The sequence below is a fragment of the Indicator indicator genome, chromosome Z (assembly GCF_027791375.1).
Source record: "Indicator indicator isolate 239-I01 chromosome Z, UM_Iind_1.1, whole genome shotgun sequence".
Lineage (NCBI taxonomy): Eukaryota > Metazoa > Chordata > Aves > Piciformes > Indicatoridae > Indicator > Indicator indicator.
In genome coordinates, this window is record NC_072053.1 from 39,593,620 (window position 1) to 39,611,935 (window position 18,316).

General features: G+C 38.6%; 1 protein-coding gene across 1 annotated transcript in view; it reads left to right on the forward strand.

Moving 5' to 3' along the window:
- Window positions 1–16,005: 16,005 nt before the first annotated feature.
- Window positions 16,006–18,316, forward strand: part of LOC128979642 (lysine-specific demethylase 4C-like) — a 34,526-nt gene continuing 32,215 nt past the window's right edge. The window contains exon 1 of the mRNA XM_054397971.1: window positions 16,006–16,131. The gene's annotated coding sequence lies outside the window, so the exon portion shown is untranslated. The remainder of the gene's footprint in view (window positions 16,132–18,316) is intronic.

Sequence of the window (18,316 nt, forward strand, 5' to 3'; positions counted from 1 at the left end):
ATGTCTATAAATACCTGAGGAGTGGGTGTCAAGCTGAAGGTGATGGGACAAGAAGCAGTGGGTACAAGCGAGAACACAGAAGGTTTCACTTCAACACAAGAAGGCACTTCTTTATGGTGAGGGTAATGAAGCCCTGGAACAGGCTGCCCAGAAAGGATGTGGAGTCATCTTCTCTGTAGGCTTTCCAAACCTGCCTGGATGTGTTCCTGTGTGTCCTGCCCTAGGTGATTCTGCTTTGGCAAGGTGTTTGGGCTCCATGATCTCTAGAGGTCCCTTCCAACCCCTAACATTCTGTGATTCTGTGATAAGATAACACTGTTGACACAGAGGACTTCTTATAGATCATAATGGCCTGAGTTTAAAGTGGCCATCCTCCATAAATGACTAAGTAACATCACATCAGGTAACAGAATATCATATCCCTTCTTCAAGAGCTACAGTCAAGCTTCCTCAGTGCAATGTATATATTCAAGCTTTTAAGCATATGTTATTCAACTGACAGTCCCTTATTTATTTAACTGACAGTCTGTGAGTGATACAGCCACTTATTTGTTCTGAACTGAGAACTGACTGCACCTTTATTAAAGCCTGACACTTCATATATTTTCAAATCTTGTTTGCTTTCAGTTATTTGATAAACTGGAACAACAGTAAAACTGAACTGTGCCTCCTCACAAGGAAGTGGTTTTCCTTACATACACATCCATATCTTCAGCATCTTCTGGGTGCAATGCAGTTTTTATTTTAGTTGCAGTGCTGGAAGTGTAATTCTTCACGAATCTGCTATGTTCCACTCTTTCTAAATCAACAGAGCAGACCTAGAATATTCTGCAACTCCCTATAATAAATCCCAAAGTATACTTAAAATCTCAAAGTAGTAATAATTAGTGCAACAATTTGAATGGGATCATATGCATTTCTTCTTTTCCAAATGAATGTTGCAAGCAAAACTGTTTAGTCTCTGTATACATTTCTTGGATATACATACACAGATTGATACACAATCCTCTATTTTTTCCTATTACATTTCTTTCTCTTATGAACTAAATTACTAGTATGATGTTTTTGACAAGGGAGAATGACACAAAGAGATTTGATAAGGAAGTTCAGGGCTGTGAAGAAAGGAAGGAAAGAAGAAGTTTAAAAACATCCCTAAAACATCAAAAGAAGACACATGTGAAAGATAGAAACACCTAAGCATCCTTGAATATTAACTTTGGAACAAAGTCCTTCTGACTCCATTTCTTGCATGGGCAAGTGGCTGAGGAAGGCAAATATCTGAAGGTTTTTAAGGTACTAGTCATTAGTGTGGTTTCTCTGTTTCCTCTGTCAGAGAGCAGCAAAGGCCACTTGTTCTCTCAGAACCAGTGCACCAGGAGTGAAGGATAAATCTAGAGAAAGCAAGGTTGTCCCTGACAGGACATGATCCCACAGGGTCTGGTCACAGCAGGGTGAAGCATGTTCTGGTAGTGGGATCCACTGACAGTCCTAGGCAAGTGATAAGCCAGGTCCATTCTCAGGCTCCAGGAAGGAGCAAAAGGAGATGAGACCAGAGATGGGACTTGAGACAGGATTTAGTTTTGAAGTCTTTTCAGCAAATGAGGGTAGAGACCATGGAGAATGGACACCTGAGGGACCAATCTAGGAGACTGGCTAGCTACTGTGCAGGTTTGTGGCCTGTCCAGGCAGCAGGGACAGAATAATCTGGAGACCAGCACCCCAGCTGAGGGCCTAGGCCTGAGGTGAAATGGAGACCTTATGTTCATGGGTGGTGTTTGAGCACCTTTGGTGAGGCTGGTATGAGCAAGTAGGTCCTACAGGTGCAGTCAAGGCCCTGACTTTCTCCTGTGACAACTGAAACAACTATGTGCTTGCATAGGGACTTTCTGTATGCTACCTTTTCTCACAGACTTGTAGGTTTTTAAAACTCTACAATGACTTCAGTTATTTGGCCAAAAATCTTTCTTAACTCTTCAACACAAGTTAAACCTTTTTCCTACTCCACCTCCTTTTATGTTTGAACGTGGCAATATCTACAGGGGAGACAAAAGGGATTAACTCCAAACATTGATCATTTGTTTTCCACTTTCCCCCTTGCTCTTTAATGCTGCGACTAACTGAGCCACCAGACATCTCCGTGACACATGGCCAACTCAGGTAGCTGCTGCCATGTCTCCATGGCAAACACCTCTTTCCCAAAAACTGTAGGATTACAGTCAAATATGTGGTATATTTGTTTGTTTTTGTCCTGTTATCACTGTCACTTCGAACAGATGTAGTTGTTAAAATTTGCTGTCAGTCTTTACAAACTGGTCTCTGTAAATCTTCCAAAGGAGAAGGCCAGGAGGATCTACACTGGATTTCTTACAAAGTCAGAATTATTTGCTGCTGAGTGGGAGGTTTTCCAATCTTTATTTTGGCCACTTGCACTTTTTAAACTTGGTTCAAAGGTAAGCTTGATAAACCTTTAATGAAAGTTCAGTTATTTAATACTAGATACATTAAACTTATGATATTTGTGTGCATTGGCTTTTAAATAGTGAATATGGCTATATGATTAGAGCATTGTCTATGCAATATACTTTGTATCAGTAGATGTTACCTATTATGAATATCTGTGTACTAGATATTGCATTGCAAGAATTTCTCTTGTGCAATCTAGTTTTATTAGGCAATAAAAAAGTTCTCTCCGGAACTGAAAAAAAACTGCATACTACTGACCCTAACAGGTGTATCATGATAACAAAGTAATGAGATATTTTTTGGGAAATAAACATCTGTCCTCTCTCATTCTTATCTAGTAGTTAAAGGTATTATGCAATGGAGTATTCAGATTTTTAAAATTCAAGAAGTCTAAAAGGTTGCTTTCCAGATGCATACACATGAGGCTTTAGTTCGTAGTTTTTACATTACAAATGAAATTATAGCCTTTGAGTTTCAGATTGAACACTGATAGAAACTACAGAGACGATGCTTCAGCAAAAAGCTTAGCTTTTCTTTCAAACCAAAAATATCTTAGATCCCAGATGTCAGCCTGGATTGTTCAGTTAAACACTTGTTAACAAACCCAAACATTAGCTTGAAAAACATCGAACAAAAATCCTCCCAATTTTGCAATTGTTGCAGCTCTTCATCTTTCTGTGGTTTTTTTGTAATTTCCAGAGTTTGAATAAGATCCCTTAGTAATAGCAAACAATTACAAAGTAATATTCCTCTACTTTCTTTGAGTAAAGGTTTATTAAGTCCCCTTTTTAGATCACAGAATCACAGAATTGTTTCAGTTGGGAAAAAATGCTAAGATCATTAAGCCCAACCATCAACCTAACACCACTATGGCCATTAAACTATGTCCCAAAGTGCCATGTCAACACATTTTTGGAACACCTCCTGGGACAGTGACTCCACCACCTGTCTGGGCACTCCATTTCAACGTCTGACCACTATTTCAGTAAAGAAATTTTTCCTAATATCTAATGTAAACCTGCCCAGGCGCAGCGTGAGGACATTTCACCTCATTCTATCACTTGATAGAAGAGACCAACACCAACCTCACTACAACCTGCTTTTAGGTAGTTGTAGAGAGCAATAAGATCTCCCTTCAACCTGCTCTTCTCTAGACTGAACACCCCTAGTTCCCTTAGCTGCTCCTGGTAAGTCTTATTCTTCAGACTGTTCACAACCTTCATTGCCCTTCTCTGGACATGCACCAGCACCTCAGTTCTGAGGGGTCTAAAACTGAATGCAGTATTTGAGGTGTGGCTTCACGAGTGCTGAGCACAGGGGGACAAGCGCTTCCCTACTCCTCCTGACACAGATCAGGATGCCATTTGTCTTCTTGGCCACCTGAGCCCACTACTGGCTCATGTTTAGCCAGCGGTCAACCAGCACCCCTAAGTCCATAGAATCTCAATAAGGGCATACTCTTTTGTTTTTTGCAGTTCCAAGTAAAATCTTTAGGAAGAAGGGATTGTACAACTCTTTACAAAGCTTCTAGGGGTGTTTCTGAGTCCTCATCTACTTATAGAAGGGTGCTACTTTATAATTTCAAGAGACTGCTTAAACCAATTCTGCAAATGAAAGAAGTGATCCCATCAAAACAAACTTTCTATCATGTCTGCAATTAATTATGACATTTTGTTTGATTGTAGACTGGTAGTATCTACGTATACACCCATTTGACCATATAACTGCAGATGAAGTTTAATTTAGATTGAATCAATCTAAGATTTCATCATACCAAATCCAGACTAAAAAGGGGAATGTTTTTTTGGCCAAGTAATTTTAGCTTGCCTGCTAAAGGAGCACAGAAGATGAATATCAGAGTCAGTACAAGGCAGGAACCAGGACAGGGGAGTGAAATAAAATTGTTTTTTCTGGTAAGCAACCCGCAGCTGCTAAGGCTAGCTCAGCTATCTTCTTGAAGTACATTTGAAATTTATTTCATCAAGAGGACTTGATTATTTTACTAACTCTTAATGACCACAGATACATGGGCTCTTAAACAGACCAAGGCTGAATCAGCACTGAAGAATCTGGCTCTAAAATAAAAACTGAATAAATACTTTAATGTTACATAATGTCTTAGTTAATATATAACCTAGGAAAAGGTTGAAGTGTTGCAATGGCCTGGTTTTGGTATTAGACATCTTTTTGCTGCTCCTGTTAAAAAAATGGAAAGTAAAACTATAAAAAATACAAGCTTTTAAAAGGATAAGTTTACACACTTCCTAGAGGCTTCTTAGGACTCAGCCCTACCTTCTCTAAATGTTCCAGCTACAGTAAGCACACTTTTTCTTGGGATGGTGTGATCTGACCATGACTTACCATTCACTTATACTCCCTGAATCCCTTAGTGATTGCGCATCATTTGTAGAACCATGATTCTGCCACTAAAGAGCCATGCAATAACCTTGGTTCAGTACTATGCTGCATTAACACACTTAACCTCTTAACAGGACTCTTTAAGATGATAATGAGACTCAACTAATTCAGAAATTTATTATTTATTGCAGTATGATGAGGAAAAATCCTAACTCAGGTGGAGAAGGAACAATGCTCAGACTTCAAAGAGCAACTGGAAAGACAGACTGTAGCAAGAAGTGAAAAAATGCAGGTTGGAACATCTATTGTGCACACCACAGTTGATAGGAAATGATGTCCACTGTTAGTATTATTAATGTGGAACAGGCAAACGGTCTAAGTAGAGATCTAGAGTGACAAGGAATGAGAGAAAAAAACTGAGAGGGAGTTAGCAAAAACAATAAGTGAAGCACTAAAAAGAATAGTGTAAATGAAATAACTACCTATTTGCTAAATAAGGTATGTGTCCTGGGGATCAGTGACTTTAAATATTCTAAAAAGAGATTCTAGATTTCTAGAGACCAGGTTAAAACTGCAAAGGAATTCCTAAATTTTCATTTAATGATTTCCATGTTTCATTTTGTTTGGATTTAAAATATACTAGATAGGTCATGATCTATAATTAAAATGGAATGACAGTTTAAAATGATGGAGGAATCTGAGCAATCTCAGGTGCTACTAACAATTACTTTGCTGTATTTTAACATAATGATGACATAGAAAGGGCCCACTATCTATCTCATATTATTTTGTCATTACAGCCATTCTATTAAAGAACAACATAATAGTTTAACTAAAAGATGTACAGAAGCAATTGGAATTTAGAATTTCCATTGTATTAACATCTGAAAATTATACAGTTTTATAACACCTGCTCTTATAGAACAATATACCTGCTGCCCATGGATTAATCTGAACTGTGTAACTTGATTTTCCAATGGACAGTGAGTTAATTAAGAGCAGCCTATTTATTAGTATAGTGATCAGAACATTAGAGATCATCAGCTTCTAGCAGTGCTAATATATTAGCCTGACTAAGTGCAAATATTTAAAATGTATCTTCTCTGTGCTTACGTTTACCAGTTGCAAAATAGCATTATGCAACTCTGTCTTTAGCAATCTTTTTAAAAAGTTGAAATAAATAATAGGATCAACTCACCTTTACTTTTTACTTGATTAAGGTTAGCATAAACCAGAAACAGGATCTCTGAAAATTTTGCACAAGAGCACAATTGCACTTTTTTCGCCTGAATGACAATTGCTTTTAAAAACAGCATTCACACACTGAGGGTAACTTCTTCCATGTGATCATAAGGAGCTTCCATGAAAAAAACCCACGATTCTCCTTAGTGCTTCAACAGAACACGTGCTCTTTGTTGATCAACTCTAGGGACTTAAGCGTCTCCCCTATGAAAAAAGACTGAGACCTGGGGCTGTTTAGTCTTGAGAAGACTGAGAGGGAATCTCACCAATGTCTATAAGTATCTGAGGGGTGGGTGTCAAGTGGAGGGGACCAATCTCTTTTGAGTGGTGTGCAGTAGTAAGACAATGAACAATGGGTACAAACTTGAACATAGAAGATTTCACCTCAACATGAGGAGAAACTTCTTTACAGTGAGGGTGATGGAGCACTGAAACAGGCTGCCCGGAGGTGTTGTGGAGTCTCCTTCTCTGGAGACATTCAAAACCCATCTGGATGCCTTCCTGTGCAGACTACCCTAGGTGATCCTGCTTTGGCAGGGGGGTTGGACTGGATGATCTCTGGAGGTCCTTTCCGACTTCTAATGTTCTGTGATTCTGTAATAATTAAAAGATGTAAAGATGCCTTTCCAAAGAAACACTCTCGGCTGATTTGTGGGTAAAATACTGGGTAAGAAGCATCGTCTAATACAATCTGTACTTTCTTGCTTAAGCAATTTTGAATCAAGGTAAGCAGTGTGCACTGTTAAAGGGAATTTCTGTTCAGAAGCTCTTAAAGTAATAAAATACAAGAGTGCAATGAAATACTAAGAATAGTTTCTTTCTGCTTCCTTGGTTGTATCTTGTTGTATTAATTAACTTCTTTAGTTATATATGAAATAACCAAAAAATAAAGCTCAGGTCACCCATTATTAAGAAACAGAGAGCAGAAATTGAAAAGTTATTACCTTCTATTTTTCATTGCTGACCACTACCAAGTAATATGTGTCATACTTCTCTAAAAACACTTGTTTATAAAATAGCCTGAACACTTCAGTAATTATTAAGCAGAAAATAATAGAAAAACATAAAACGGACAATGGATGAAGAGACCTGAAAAAATTTATGAAGTTAAGAGACTTAAAGCAGTATAACGAGCTGCAAAGCAAGAGTAATTATCTATGAAAACATATATGAATAGTAAATATATCAATAATAAAATTTATGAGTACAATTAGATGTTCAATAAAATTGATTGTCCAGTGAAAAATGGAGAATTTACAACAGTCTACAATAATTTTACTTGTCTGAGGTTTTAATCCCCTTTAGAAGTCAATGCAGATATAGCCTCGATAAGAACACAAAACATGTCATGACTTTCCCTGTAGGTGCCTTAAGTAATCTGCATAAATTTATTTGCTGCCCCAAAAAACATGAAGTTTTCACTAGCAAACAATGTAAAACTTTCAGTTCTTTTTCCAGTTCTCAAAAATGAGATTCTTCAAAACCTTTTTGCTTAAAAATAGCAAACATTACTGTCAGTCAGATGATTGTACTTGAGAACTTACCACAAAACTATTAGCAAGAAGCAAAAAGTTAATGTAAAATCTAATCTCCCTCATGTGCTCCCATCTCTTTCACCCTTTATCTGCGTCCATCCCTCCCACAAAGACGATCCAGTTATATTTCACTGTGTGTTACTCTGCCCTGCAGAACACTCTTAGGTTGCAAACTGCTTCCTGCACACTTCTTCCAGGTTGAGTGAATAAATCCTAAACCTCTTCATGACCCTTGCCTTCTGATAAACGTCAGTATTTGTCTTTGCTTTAGAGGGCTTCAGGTTGCTAAAGCAACATAGAAAGGCCATTGGGATGGCTTGAGGGAGGGCTTTTGGTAGGAGGGGATCTGCCAGCTTCCCTGGTAAGTAAATATCAGCATGTGCTTGGGCTTGGGAAAGTACAGAATGTTAAACCCGTGTGTCACTTTGCATTGATTCAGAGATATCTACAAATAGTTTACAGAGCTGTAATGGGTACCAGTTTTAAAAACAATGATAAGCATTGTGAGAAACATTCATATCTTGGCTGGTTTTAGAAATAGCAACTATGAAAAGCACTATTTTAATGTGGACTGTCCTTCAAACATGGTCACTTTTGTTCTGAAATGTGACCAGCGTTTTGTGCTTCAGATTTCTCCAGGACTGTTGACCTGGATGAACCCCAGCATTTAGTAGGGGTTTAAAAATATTTCTATTTATTAGTTAAGTGCTTTTCTTTTACCTCTCTACTCCATAAATATCTCTGAAAATTAAATCATTACCACCCTATCTTCCATAGCTCAGATAGAATATGAGTTATTGGAAAAACTAAGTCATTTAACCTCCATATTAATTAAAGTACAGTACACAATACTGTTTTTTACTTTACATGGAATAGAACATTTTTCTCTTTGTGGATAGTTACCAATATTTTTCCCCAAAAATGAAAAATAAGAAGCTGAAGACCTCCTTTCCCATGATGTTCTCATGTACTAAATGCAACTTCCTTCCCATGCTTTTATATTTTATATTTTTCTGTAATGGACATGATTATGTTGTTCTGTACCTCCTTAGCCCTCTAGATCAGTTAAGCAGCCCAAGGGTGTTTTGTGATAGAGGTTGAGAGTATGAGGTTGAGAATCTTTGCTTTTAAAAACTTTCTCATATAATAAGCAATACATATACAGTACATACATAATATATTGATACTATATACATTGTGTATATATATATATATATAAAAATTCTGCTTAGGACTTTGTTTTCTCAGAGGGTAATTCCAGAAGTAGTCCAAGATTTTACAGGATTTTTAATTTTATCCATGAGACAAAGACCATATTCTGCTTTGAATACATCTGACTGAGTAGCAAGCAAGAATTTAGAGGTAAACTGCTTCTCTGCCATATTTTGCACCTTTGGGTGAAAAGGTAGAAATGCAAGAAAAATAAGCTGATGAAAGCCTTTAATTTTTGCGGAATTTCTGACTGTTATCTTTCCTTGGATGACCTCTGAATTGGAGCAAACATTGATGTCATTCAAGTTAAAAACCTTGGACTAAAATATCATCATTCCCCAAAGAAATCTTTTGAAGTCCATTTATGTCTTAAAAGTCAAGAGCTTGCTTTTTGGAAATTTTATATGTTCATATATATCATGTCCAAGTCCAGCAGGTAAGTATACGTATTCCACCCTTGCATACTGGGGGGAAAAACAACCACAACCCTAAAGCTTTGCCTTCCCATCCCAACTTACTGTCATTACAGAAACCTGTCCTATTGAGGTACTAAATTCGCACATGAGGGTTCATAATCTTTTATCAGAATTGGAAGTTCACATGTGAAGGAAAAGTAATGTGACTGAAAATAAGATATGGAATGAGTAAGTAGAAATAAAATAATAAAAAGCAATCAACATAAGAAGACAAAGACCATGAAAAGAAATTTCAGGAGTATTCCTATACTTATATTTTTTTAAACAGTCTTCATAATGTTCCTTCCTACTGGATGCATTTTCCTTCAAAATTTGTAAGTCATACATATGAGCCTGCAACTAGCATTCCATGACTGATCTTAGGCTTTTCCATTTGAAGTCAGTTTGAGCATTTTTAATGAAGTCAGAACGCACCTAGATGGAAAAAACACTCTGTACATGTCATAAACTTTACTGCTTTAATCCTTGTTTGATTTCAGAACAGTAATTGCAATTCCTCATTATTTTACAGATAGAAAAAAAACATTAAAAAAAAATCAGTTAATTGTCAGATGAAGTCAGTAAGAAGATTTTTTGACTTCTTCAAGTACTTTGATGTCGTAGATATTATTATGGCACTATTAATAGGGCAGATAGCTGAGTCTAAAGACAACAAATGCTACATGAAATCATGTTATTAGTTGATATATTATAAGATCTTCAAGGGTTCTGAATTCATGTTGCTTCTCAATGCTGTGACAGCAACAGTGCTTTGAATTTCTTTAAAACCTTGTAAAAAATCCTTGTAAAAAATTCTAAACTGAATATAAATCAAATTATGGAGTATCAAAATCAAGTTAAAACTTATTTCAACATTTAGTTACATTACATTAAATCTCAAAATTGTCAATAAAATAAAGTCCAAACTTATTTCAACTTTTAGTTACATTGACTCTCAAATTATCAATACTTTAAGAGGATTTATCCATTTCATGTTCATTCTGACTACTTACAAATCATAGTCTATTTACTAAAGGTTTCTGCATATGTAAGGTGAAATTAGCTAAAAATTTTGAAACTGAATTATCTGATATTTGAAACAATACCTCAAAGGTAAAAATGAGATCTCTGGTTTTATACTCCTTTCTTCTACAAATGCTAACTTTTAACATCTGCCTATAAGGTACTACCATTTAGAATTTAAGTAAACAATTAGAAGCATGTCAGCGCCTTGTCAAATTGTATCTGACTTCCTGTTTCTCAAGAATTTTAAACCCAGAGTAAATTCGAGAATATACCATTCTGAGGCAATATTTTGGGCTGTATTCACCTAGTTATTTTTTTTTCTTTTATACTTGGTCTGTACAGTGAACTGAAAGTAAAGTTATTTCAGCTACTTCTTGTATTATTACAAGACAAAAGATTCTAGAATAAACAATGCAGGTGATGGGATCGATGTAATTTTTTTAATAAGGAAACTTTCTTGACTTCCACATATCATTATGGGAGCACTAGACTTTTCTTCAGGCTGACTTTTTGTTTGGTCAACCTGTGGCAGAGTCCAAGTCCAGCACATTTTGAGGCTTTCTCAGCTTGACAAATCTAAGTTTGATGACTGTTCCCTTTATCAGGCCATCAGATTTCTTATTTGATTGGAGAAAGTTGCCAAACTCTTAGTTTCTGTACTCTTTTGGAAAAAATACAGGAGTTCATCCAAAGTATTTTTTCTTCATGGTTTCAAATCAATCACAGCAACCACACAGGCTAAACCAGACCTTTATCTCTTTCATGGCATCCTACAGTCAGTACTTAACCAGTGTCTAGTGTTTCTTCACAGCTCCTCCGTTAACTTTGTCAAAGAAACACTCTTCAAGACAACAATGAAAAAATGAAAAAAACTCTCTCATTCACCTGCTCAATTCAAAAGGATAGAATACATTCCTGGATGAGGACTTCATAAAGGAACCTAATTAGTTTCTTTTAGTTTAGTCCTCAAATCAGACAACTACAAAAAAGGATAGTGATGGTTAAATGCCACATGTTTGTAGGCTCATATTTGTCAGAGTCTGGGTGGATCCACTGGACAGGTTACAGAGATTAAACTTATGGTTTAAATGCAAGCAGTTAGATTACTGACACAGTCAAGCCTTACTGTCTTTCCCTTGTTGCAGGTTAGTCACTCTTTGTGGAAGACTTGTTAACTGCTGAGAAAACAGAAGATAAAGACTGCCACCTAATGTATCCTGAAATAAAACATAGTTTCCTCATAAAGCAAAAGAACGTGTTGGCAATCCAGTGAGGGGACAAACCAAGCAATGCACAGGACAGATTTTTCTCTTCTAAGGGGTGTTTAATGCATTCAAATAGAATCCCTTTCTTCCAGTTGTCATGAGTTCAGTGTTCCAGACATCTCACTTTCCCAATAAAACAATTTTGGTTCCCCAAACACAGAACTTCTTAACCAAATTACTTATGCCTTGACTCTATGCCTACTTTAAAAATTTACAACCTTTATATTCCTACAGTTCAGTGGATATTAGTGTCAACAAATCAAATTCATAGAAGACATAAACTGCCTAAGTGAGGTACCTAATTACAAGATATATTTGCATCTTTTTTTAGGGTAAGCTTACTTATATTAATTCCTTTATTCGATTACAGTAGAGGGGAAAAAAAAAAGTTCTGCATTATTGAATATTCATCTTCGCTGTTATTATCCTGGTATTGTCTTTCATGCATATAAAACTTAGTGATCAGTGAAGTCACAGAGGTGCTGCAGAGAAAATTGACAAATACTGTGAAAGTTGAAAACAAGCCTGACAACTAATCATACTGAAGAGAACACAGCTTCACTGAGAGGACACAAGGTGACTTGATTATGTATTGTTTATTTTTCATCTCTTTCACACTTCAGCATAGACAAGAACCTCAGACATCTCTCCACTACTAGTGAAAATCAGCATTACAATCTTCATAAAGCTGACAGCAAGTACCTGACCAAAGAAAAGTCTGATGTCATCAAATGAATCATCTGAGATAAACTGTCTGAGTGATCAGAAGTTGAGCCTCTGAGAGCTAATGCTTGCACTGCAGCATTCCAGCACCATTGCCCTGGAGAACCTCTGGGTTGTCTGGATAGATAAGCTTTTAAATGAAAGTGGTCAATATTGAACACAATAAGGTTTCCTCCATGTTTAATATGTCAAGAAAAAATATAATAAAAATAAGTATTTATTGTGAAATCTCAACTCAGAAGTTGTATTTATGATTTTGTAGTCTGGCCTTTGTAACAGGTGCAGGGATATTCTGGGAATTTCTACACCAAGCCAATAATTTCTGTTTGAGTCAGAGCACTCAAAATATTTCTGATCTGGAAATAACAACATTAATGGAAGGAGTCTACATACTCGCTGTATTCCTGGATAAACTAAATCCCTATTTGTACTGTTACTGCTTTTACAAAATTCCGTAAATGAATTTTCTGAACACTAGGAGATGTAACTTACATATTGCTACCAAGATTATGAAGATGTGATGACAACAAAGATACAAAATTGACAAAAGATGCACATTTCCAAAAAGAAAAGTTATGTTTCTTTTTTGTCTGCAGAACATATATCATGTGATGCAATGTATATTCTGGTGCTTGTTGCCATGTCACACATTTTAAGCAGTAATCGCAGTGGAATTCTAGAAGATAGCCTTTTCTGCCTCAAAAGTGACCTCACTTTAGATAGTTATTCTACTGTCATGTTAAAACATACATGTTGCTTAAAATTCTGAAAAGATTTCTTAGCATTATCACTAAGATTACAACATGTAAGTAACCTATATTCAAACCAAACCAAACTAAAACCAACCAAGCAAAAAACCAACCAACCAAACAAAACCTAAACAAATATTCATCACCAGTTTGGGTGAAATACCATGTTTTGTCCGGTTTTAGACTTCCCAGTATATAAAAGCTATTGACATACTTAAGTCCAGCGGAAGGCCATGATATTTTCAGGGACTGGACAACATGATGTATGAGGATTGACAGAAGGAGCTGGGTCTGTTCAGCATTACAAGTAGAGGGTTCAGGGTGATCTTCTGTCCACAGTTACCTCAAAGGAGGGCACAGAAAAGAAGAAGCCTCCTTGGGAACACTCAGCAACAGGACAAGACAAACATATTAATGATACATAACATTCAGATTCTATTAAATATAAAAATTTCAACATAAATAGTACAACACTGAAGCAGAGACCCAGAGGTGTCATGGAAAACAAAATTCTAACGTCATTAAACAAGAGTGGCTTCCAAGCTCTGACAAGAGGAATGAAAAAGAGAAGATGCTTACACTACCAAAATCTATCATACAGCAGAAATGCCATTTTTTGGTCAAAAGCTTGTGCTGCCTACATAGAGCATAAGCTTAAAACCAAGAAAATTTACAGATTACAGACTTTGTGGCAGTGGTCAAATGATCAGTTTTTTTGTTTGTTTGGTTTGTATTGTTTTTTGTTTGTTTGTTTGTTTTTACTAGCCAACATTTACCTAAAGGCAGAGCCCAAAACATGAAAGGCAAGAAGTGCAGAAAAACTTACTAAAAATGACAGTAAGAAAAAAAATTCTTCATGCCAACTAGAACATGTCAAGAAATTCACAAGTGCTTTGAAATGAATCCACTAAAAGTGACCAGTGGCATTGATCCAAATCAGTTTATAAGCACTGTGCCAGATCAGTTTCACAAAGCTAAAAAATTGATTTATTGACTTTGCATAGCTACATAACTATTCTGAAGAAGGCCAGTGTCCTTATTTCCATCTAGCAAAACAGAGGTGCTAAGATATTATCTTTGAAAAATGATCATAGAATCACAGAAAAGTTTTGGTTGGAAAAGACCTCTAAGATCATTAAGTCAACCATCAACCTAACACCACTATGGCCATTAAACTATGTCCCAAAGTGCCATGTCAACACATTTTTGGAACACCTCCTGGGACAGTGACTCCACCACCTGTCTGGGCACTCCATTTCAACGTCTGACCACTATTTCAGTAAAGAAATTTTTCCTAACATCCAATGCAAACCTGCCCAGGCGCAGCGTGAGGACATTCCACCTTGTTCTATCACTTGATAGAAGAGACCAACACCAACCTCACTACAACCTGCTTTTAGGTAGTTGTAGAGAGCAATAAGATCTCTCTTCAACCTGCTCTTCTCCAGACTGAATACCCTTAGTTCCCTTAGCTGCTCCTGGTAAGTCTTATTCTTCAGACTGTTCACAACCTTCATTGCCCTTCTCTGGACATGCACCAGCACTTCAGTTCTTCTTGTAGTGACAGGCCCAAAAGCGAACACAGTATTTGAGGTGCCACCTCAATCACTTCCCTATACCCTCAATCACGGCACAATCACTTCCCTATACCTGATGGCCACATGATACCTGATGGCCACATGAATCCTGACACAGGCCAGGATACTGTCAGCGTGATGTCACGGCCGTTTTCCATGACCACGAAGATTAATGTTCTCAGACCACGTACCCGCAGCTCAGTCCATCACTTAGGCGTTCAGAGATAGTCGCACTGTGTATGCTTTGGCAATAGTGTAACATAAGCCAGCTGCTTGGTGACCTCAAGGAGGCTTGTAATTTGAAAGACACGATGAGGAGAGACAATGACTTGGTACTTTCATGAATCTCTGTGGTACACATACACAAAACCAATTCCAAGTTACCTACCTTTTGTTCTCGATAATTGAGTCCAGAAGCAGAAAAGAAACTGAAGAAGCTGTATTTGGCTGCACTGTTTTCCTCGCAGGCATGAAATAAACATTTTATTCATTCCCCCAGAGGCTTGAGGAGCAAGGTAAACGACTCCCTTTGTTTCTATTTGTATTCAGTGAAACGAAATTCCTTTCCTTAGACAGTTGAGGGTGACTCTTATCAGACATCGCTGGACGTAGTGGTGCTATAGACATTAAGGGCAGATGTATGAGGAATTTTTTTGGGACTGAAGATACAGGCTACACAGTGCTACTGTCATTTACTGTATGGGTACCGTGCCCACACGACAAAACAAAGGAAGTCTCTGAGCACAGCAAAGTTACATCCATAAATATATTTCCTTTAAAAACTCCAAAAGCTTTAATTTTCAGGTTCCATTAGCATTGAAAAATATCTTTAGCACTTAAACTCGACTGTAAAACAAGACTTCTTTTAACGTAATAGGTATGCTTGCACGTTTAAAACCGATTTTGGTCGGTTTTGCCTTTTGGTCATTTTCACTGCTTGCTTGAACACAGTAACTCGAGGCTCGAATCAGAGCCGAGTAGCGGTTGCTGCCGACAACCAAAAGCAGGGCCTTGCGCACAGTTGAAAAGAGTCGCGCCCGCTGCCAGCCCCGCGCCAGTTACCGCCCCCGCCGGCAGGCCCCGCCTCAGCCCTGCGTCACCACGCCCCGGGTTCGGGCGTTCCCACGTGACCACAGCGTGACTCCCAGTCCCTCACGCGGCCACCGCGCTTTGCGGAGCCGGCGGTGTGCGTTGTTCGCTCGCGGCCGCGTTCCACCCGGAAGCGCCAGTGGCGTCTCCCACTCGTGGCACGTGACGAGGGAGCCTCTCCGTCACGTGTTCTCCCCCCCCCTGCCCGGTGTTCGCTTTTCCCCGGGTGTGCGCCGGGTGCGCGCAGGCGTCAGCTGTCATCCGCAGAGGGAACGAAACGTCCCATAGGCAAGGAGCGGAGAAGCCCCGGGGCCACCAGGGAGGTAGCGGCGGCGGCGGAAGGGAGAGGAGGGGGCTGGACTCGTGCTGCCGCCGTAATCCCTTCCTCTTCTCCTGGCAGCGGCTGCTCGGTTCACACGTTCCCGGACAGGTGCGAGGTGAGCTGTGAGCCGGGCCGGGCGGCGGCGGGTTTGCGAAGTGTGGGACGGCCTGCCTGCTAGGAGGGAAAGTGTGAGATGTGCGTAGCCGCTGGCGACTAGGATAGGGGAGAGCTGGGGCGGGTGAGACGGTAACGGCGGTGCAGCGGGGCGCTGCGGGACGGGCCGGGGGAAACGGGGTCGTGCCGGATTAGAGCGTGGGGCCCTGGCGTGTCCAGTCGGCGAGGCAGCGGTTTGCCGAAGCAGGCGGGAGGGGTTGGGTGCGAGGGACAGAGCGGCCGCCGTGCCCACTCCACTGGCATTCCTTGAGGGGTCGAGATCCTACCGTGGCCGGGAGGGAATAGGTCCAGAGGCTCCGTTTTGCGAATAAGCGGATAGCGGCTGAGACCAAGCTGGGGAAAAGATACGGATAGATGTCGGAAAAGCGCGTCTCGTGTTCCTACTTGCGGCCGGCGATTCTGGGTCAGGGCAGTGGGTGGGAGTTCTCGGAGAGATCAGGCCGTTTCCCCGGGTATAAAATACAGCCGTACCTCTCACCGTGACTTGTGAGCTTTAATTGAATTCTATAGACTTTGCAAGCGGCCTTTTTTTCTTAGTAACTGCAGTCGCGTTGGTACAGCTCACTCGTTTCTACTTGTCGTTCAGTTGTTCCTGGAAGTTAACAGTTGTGTTAAAGTGGTAGAAGAAGACTTTAAAGCTGTCTTCTGAGTGAAATATTCCGTGAAACACCAGTTTGGCATCTATCTCCGTGCTTCACGCTTTCAAAACCACTTTCAGAATAAGGACTTTATGCCATCTTAATAATGTTCTTTCTGCGGGCAATCTGTTCTACTGAAGGATGTGCTTGCTCATGGTGGGTTGGACCTAGATGATCCTTGGGGTCTCTTCCAACCCTGACACTTCTCTGATTCTGTAGTTGTTTTTGACTGGCAGTCTGAAATGCGAAGTGTATACAAAATACTTTTTTTCTGCAGTCTATAATACTGCTGGGGATAATATAGCAGGTGGTGGATATGAACTGCTTCCTCATTAAGCAATTTTAAACAGTTACACTAAGTCTGTCATTTCTGCCAGGATGCATTTAAAAGAAAAAATTCCCTAACTATATGGTATGTTATTAACTGTGTTGAGAAGTCTCCTCCCCAGAGATACCCTCCTTACTTGCTGGATTTCACAACAACTTGACATCAATACACACGTTCTTCCCAGGGATATGCTACAGTAACAGTGGCAATATTTTTCATATTTGCTTTAACAAATTTCATAGGCAGTTGGATGGTACCTACTTACAGATTGTGCTAAAAACTTTTGTAAGGGGATGTAAGAAAATGCAGAAGTAAGCCTACCCCTGTGATAAAAATAAATTACTGGGTGAGCTTACAGAGCTTTTACTTATGGTGTAAATAAAACTACTGTTTAGACTATTGTAGATTAGCACCTGGGTTTTTACTGCTTGTTTCTGTTTCAGCCATAGCAGAGCTGATGGTACAAACTTTTTTTTTTTTTCTGCAAAGCAGACTACCGAGGATTAGTTGGAAAAATTTATAGTTTTCGTCCAGTTTTGTCAATCACGTAGTTTTATTGAATGATTCAGAAAAAATGGTGGCTAGTACTTTGTAATATGAATGCTTTGTCTTATTATGTATGTTATAACTGTTCTTAAATTGACTATCCTGTGTTTTCTTACGGCTCAGCATAAACAAAATGCTGTGGCTTTCTGTGCATGCTTTTCTTTGGATAGGTTTGCATTCTTATTGTTAGTTAACTGAACATTTTCTCAGGATGTAGGTGTTTGTTCCGTTGTTAATGTAGATGGGAATTTGCAAGGGGAAAGAAGGAAAAGAAAGAAAAAAGTGTCTTTAACTAACTTATCTGTGAGAAGTGGAGATTTTCAAAGATGGCTTTTTTTTTTCCTTCCTGTCTTTCTCCTTTTCCTCAGTTTGCTGAGTTTCCAGTTTATTTTATGTAATTTGTTTAATTTGGGTTGTTGAGTAAATGTATTGATGTGTATTGAACACACGGTAATTAATACATTTCCAGAATATTGTTACAGAATTTATGAATTCTATAAAATTAATAGTATGGCAGATATGAATATTAATGAAAATATTAATAACTTTTTATTAACATGAAAAATTGCCAAAAGTTGATTAAATAGTTCAGTGTATGGCTGGAATATATATTT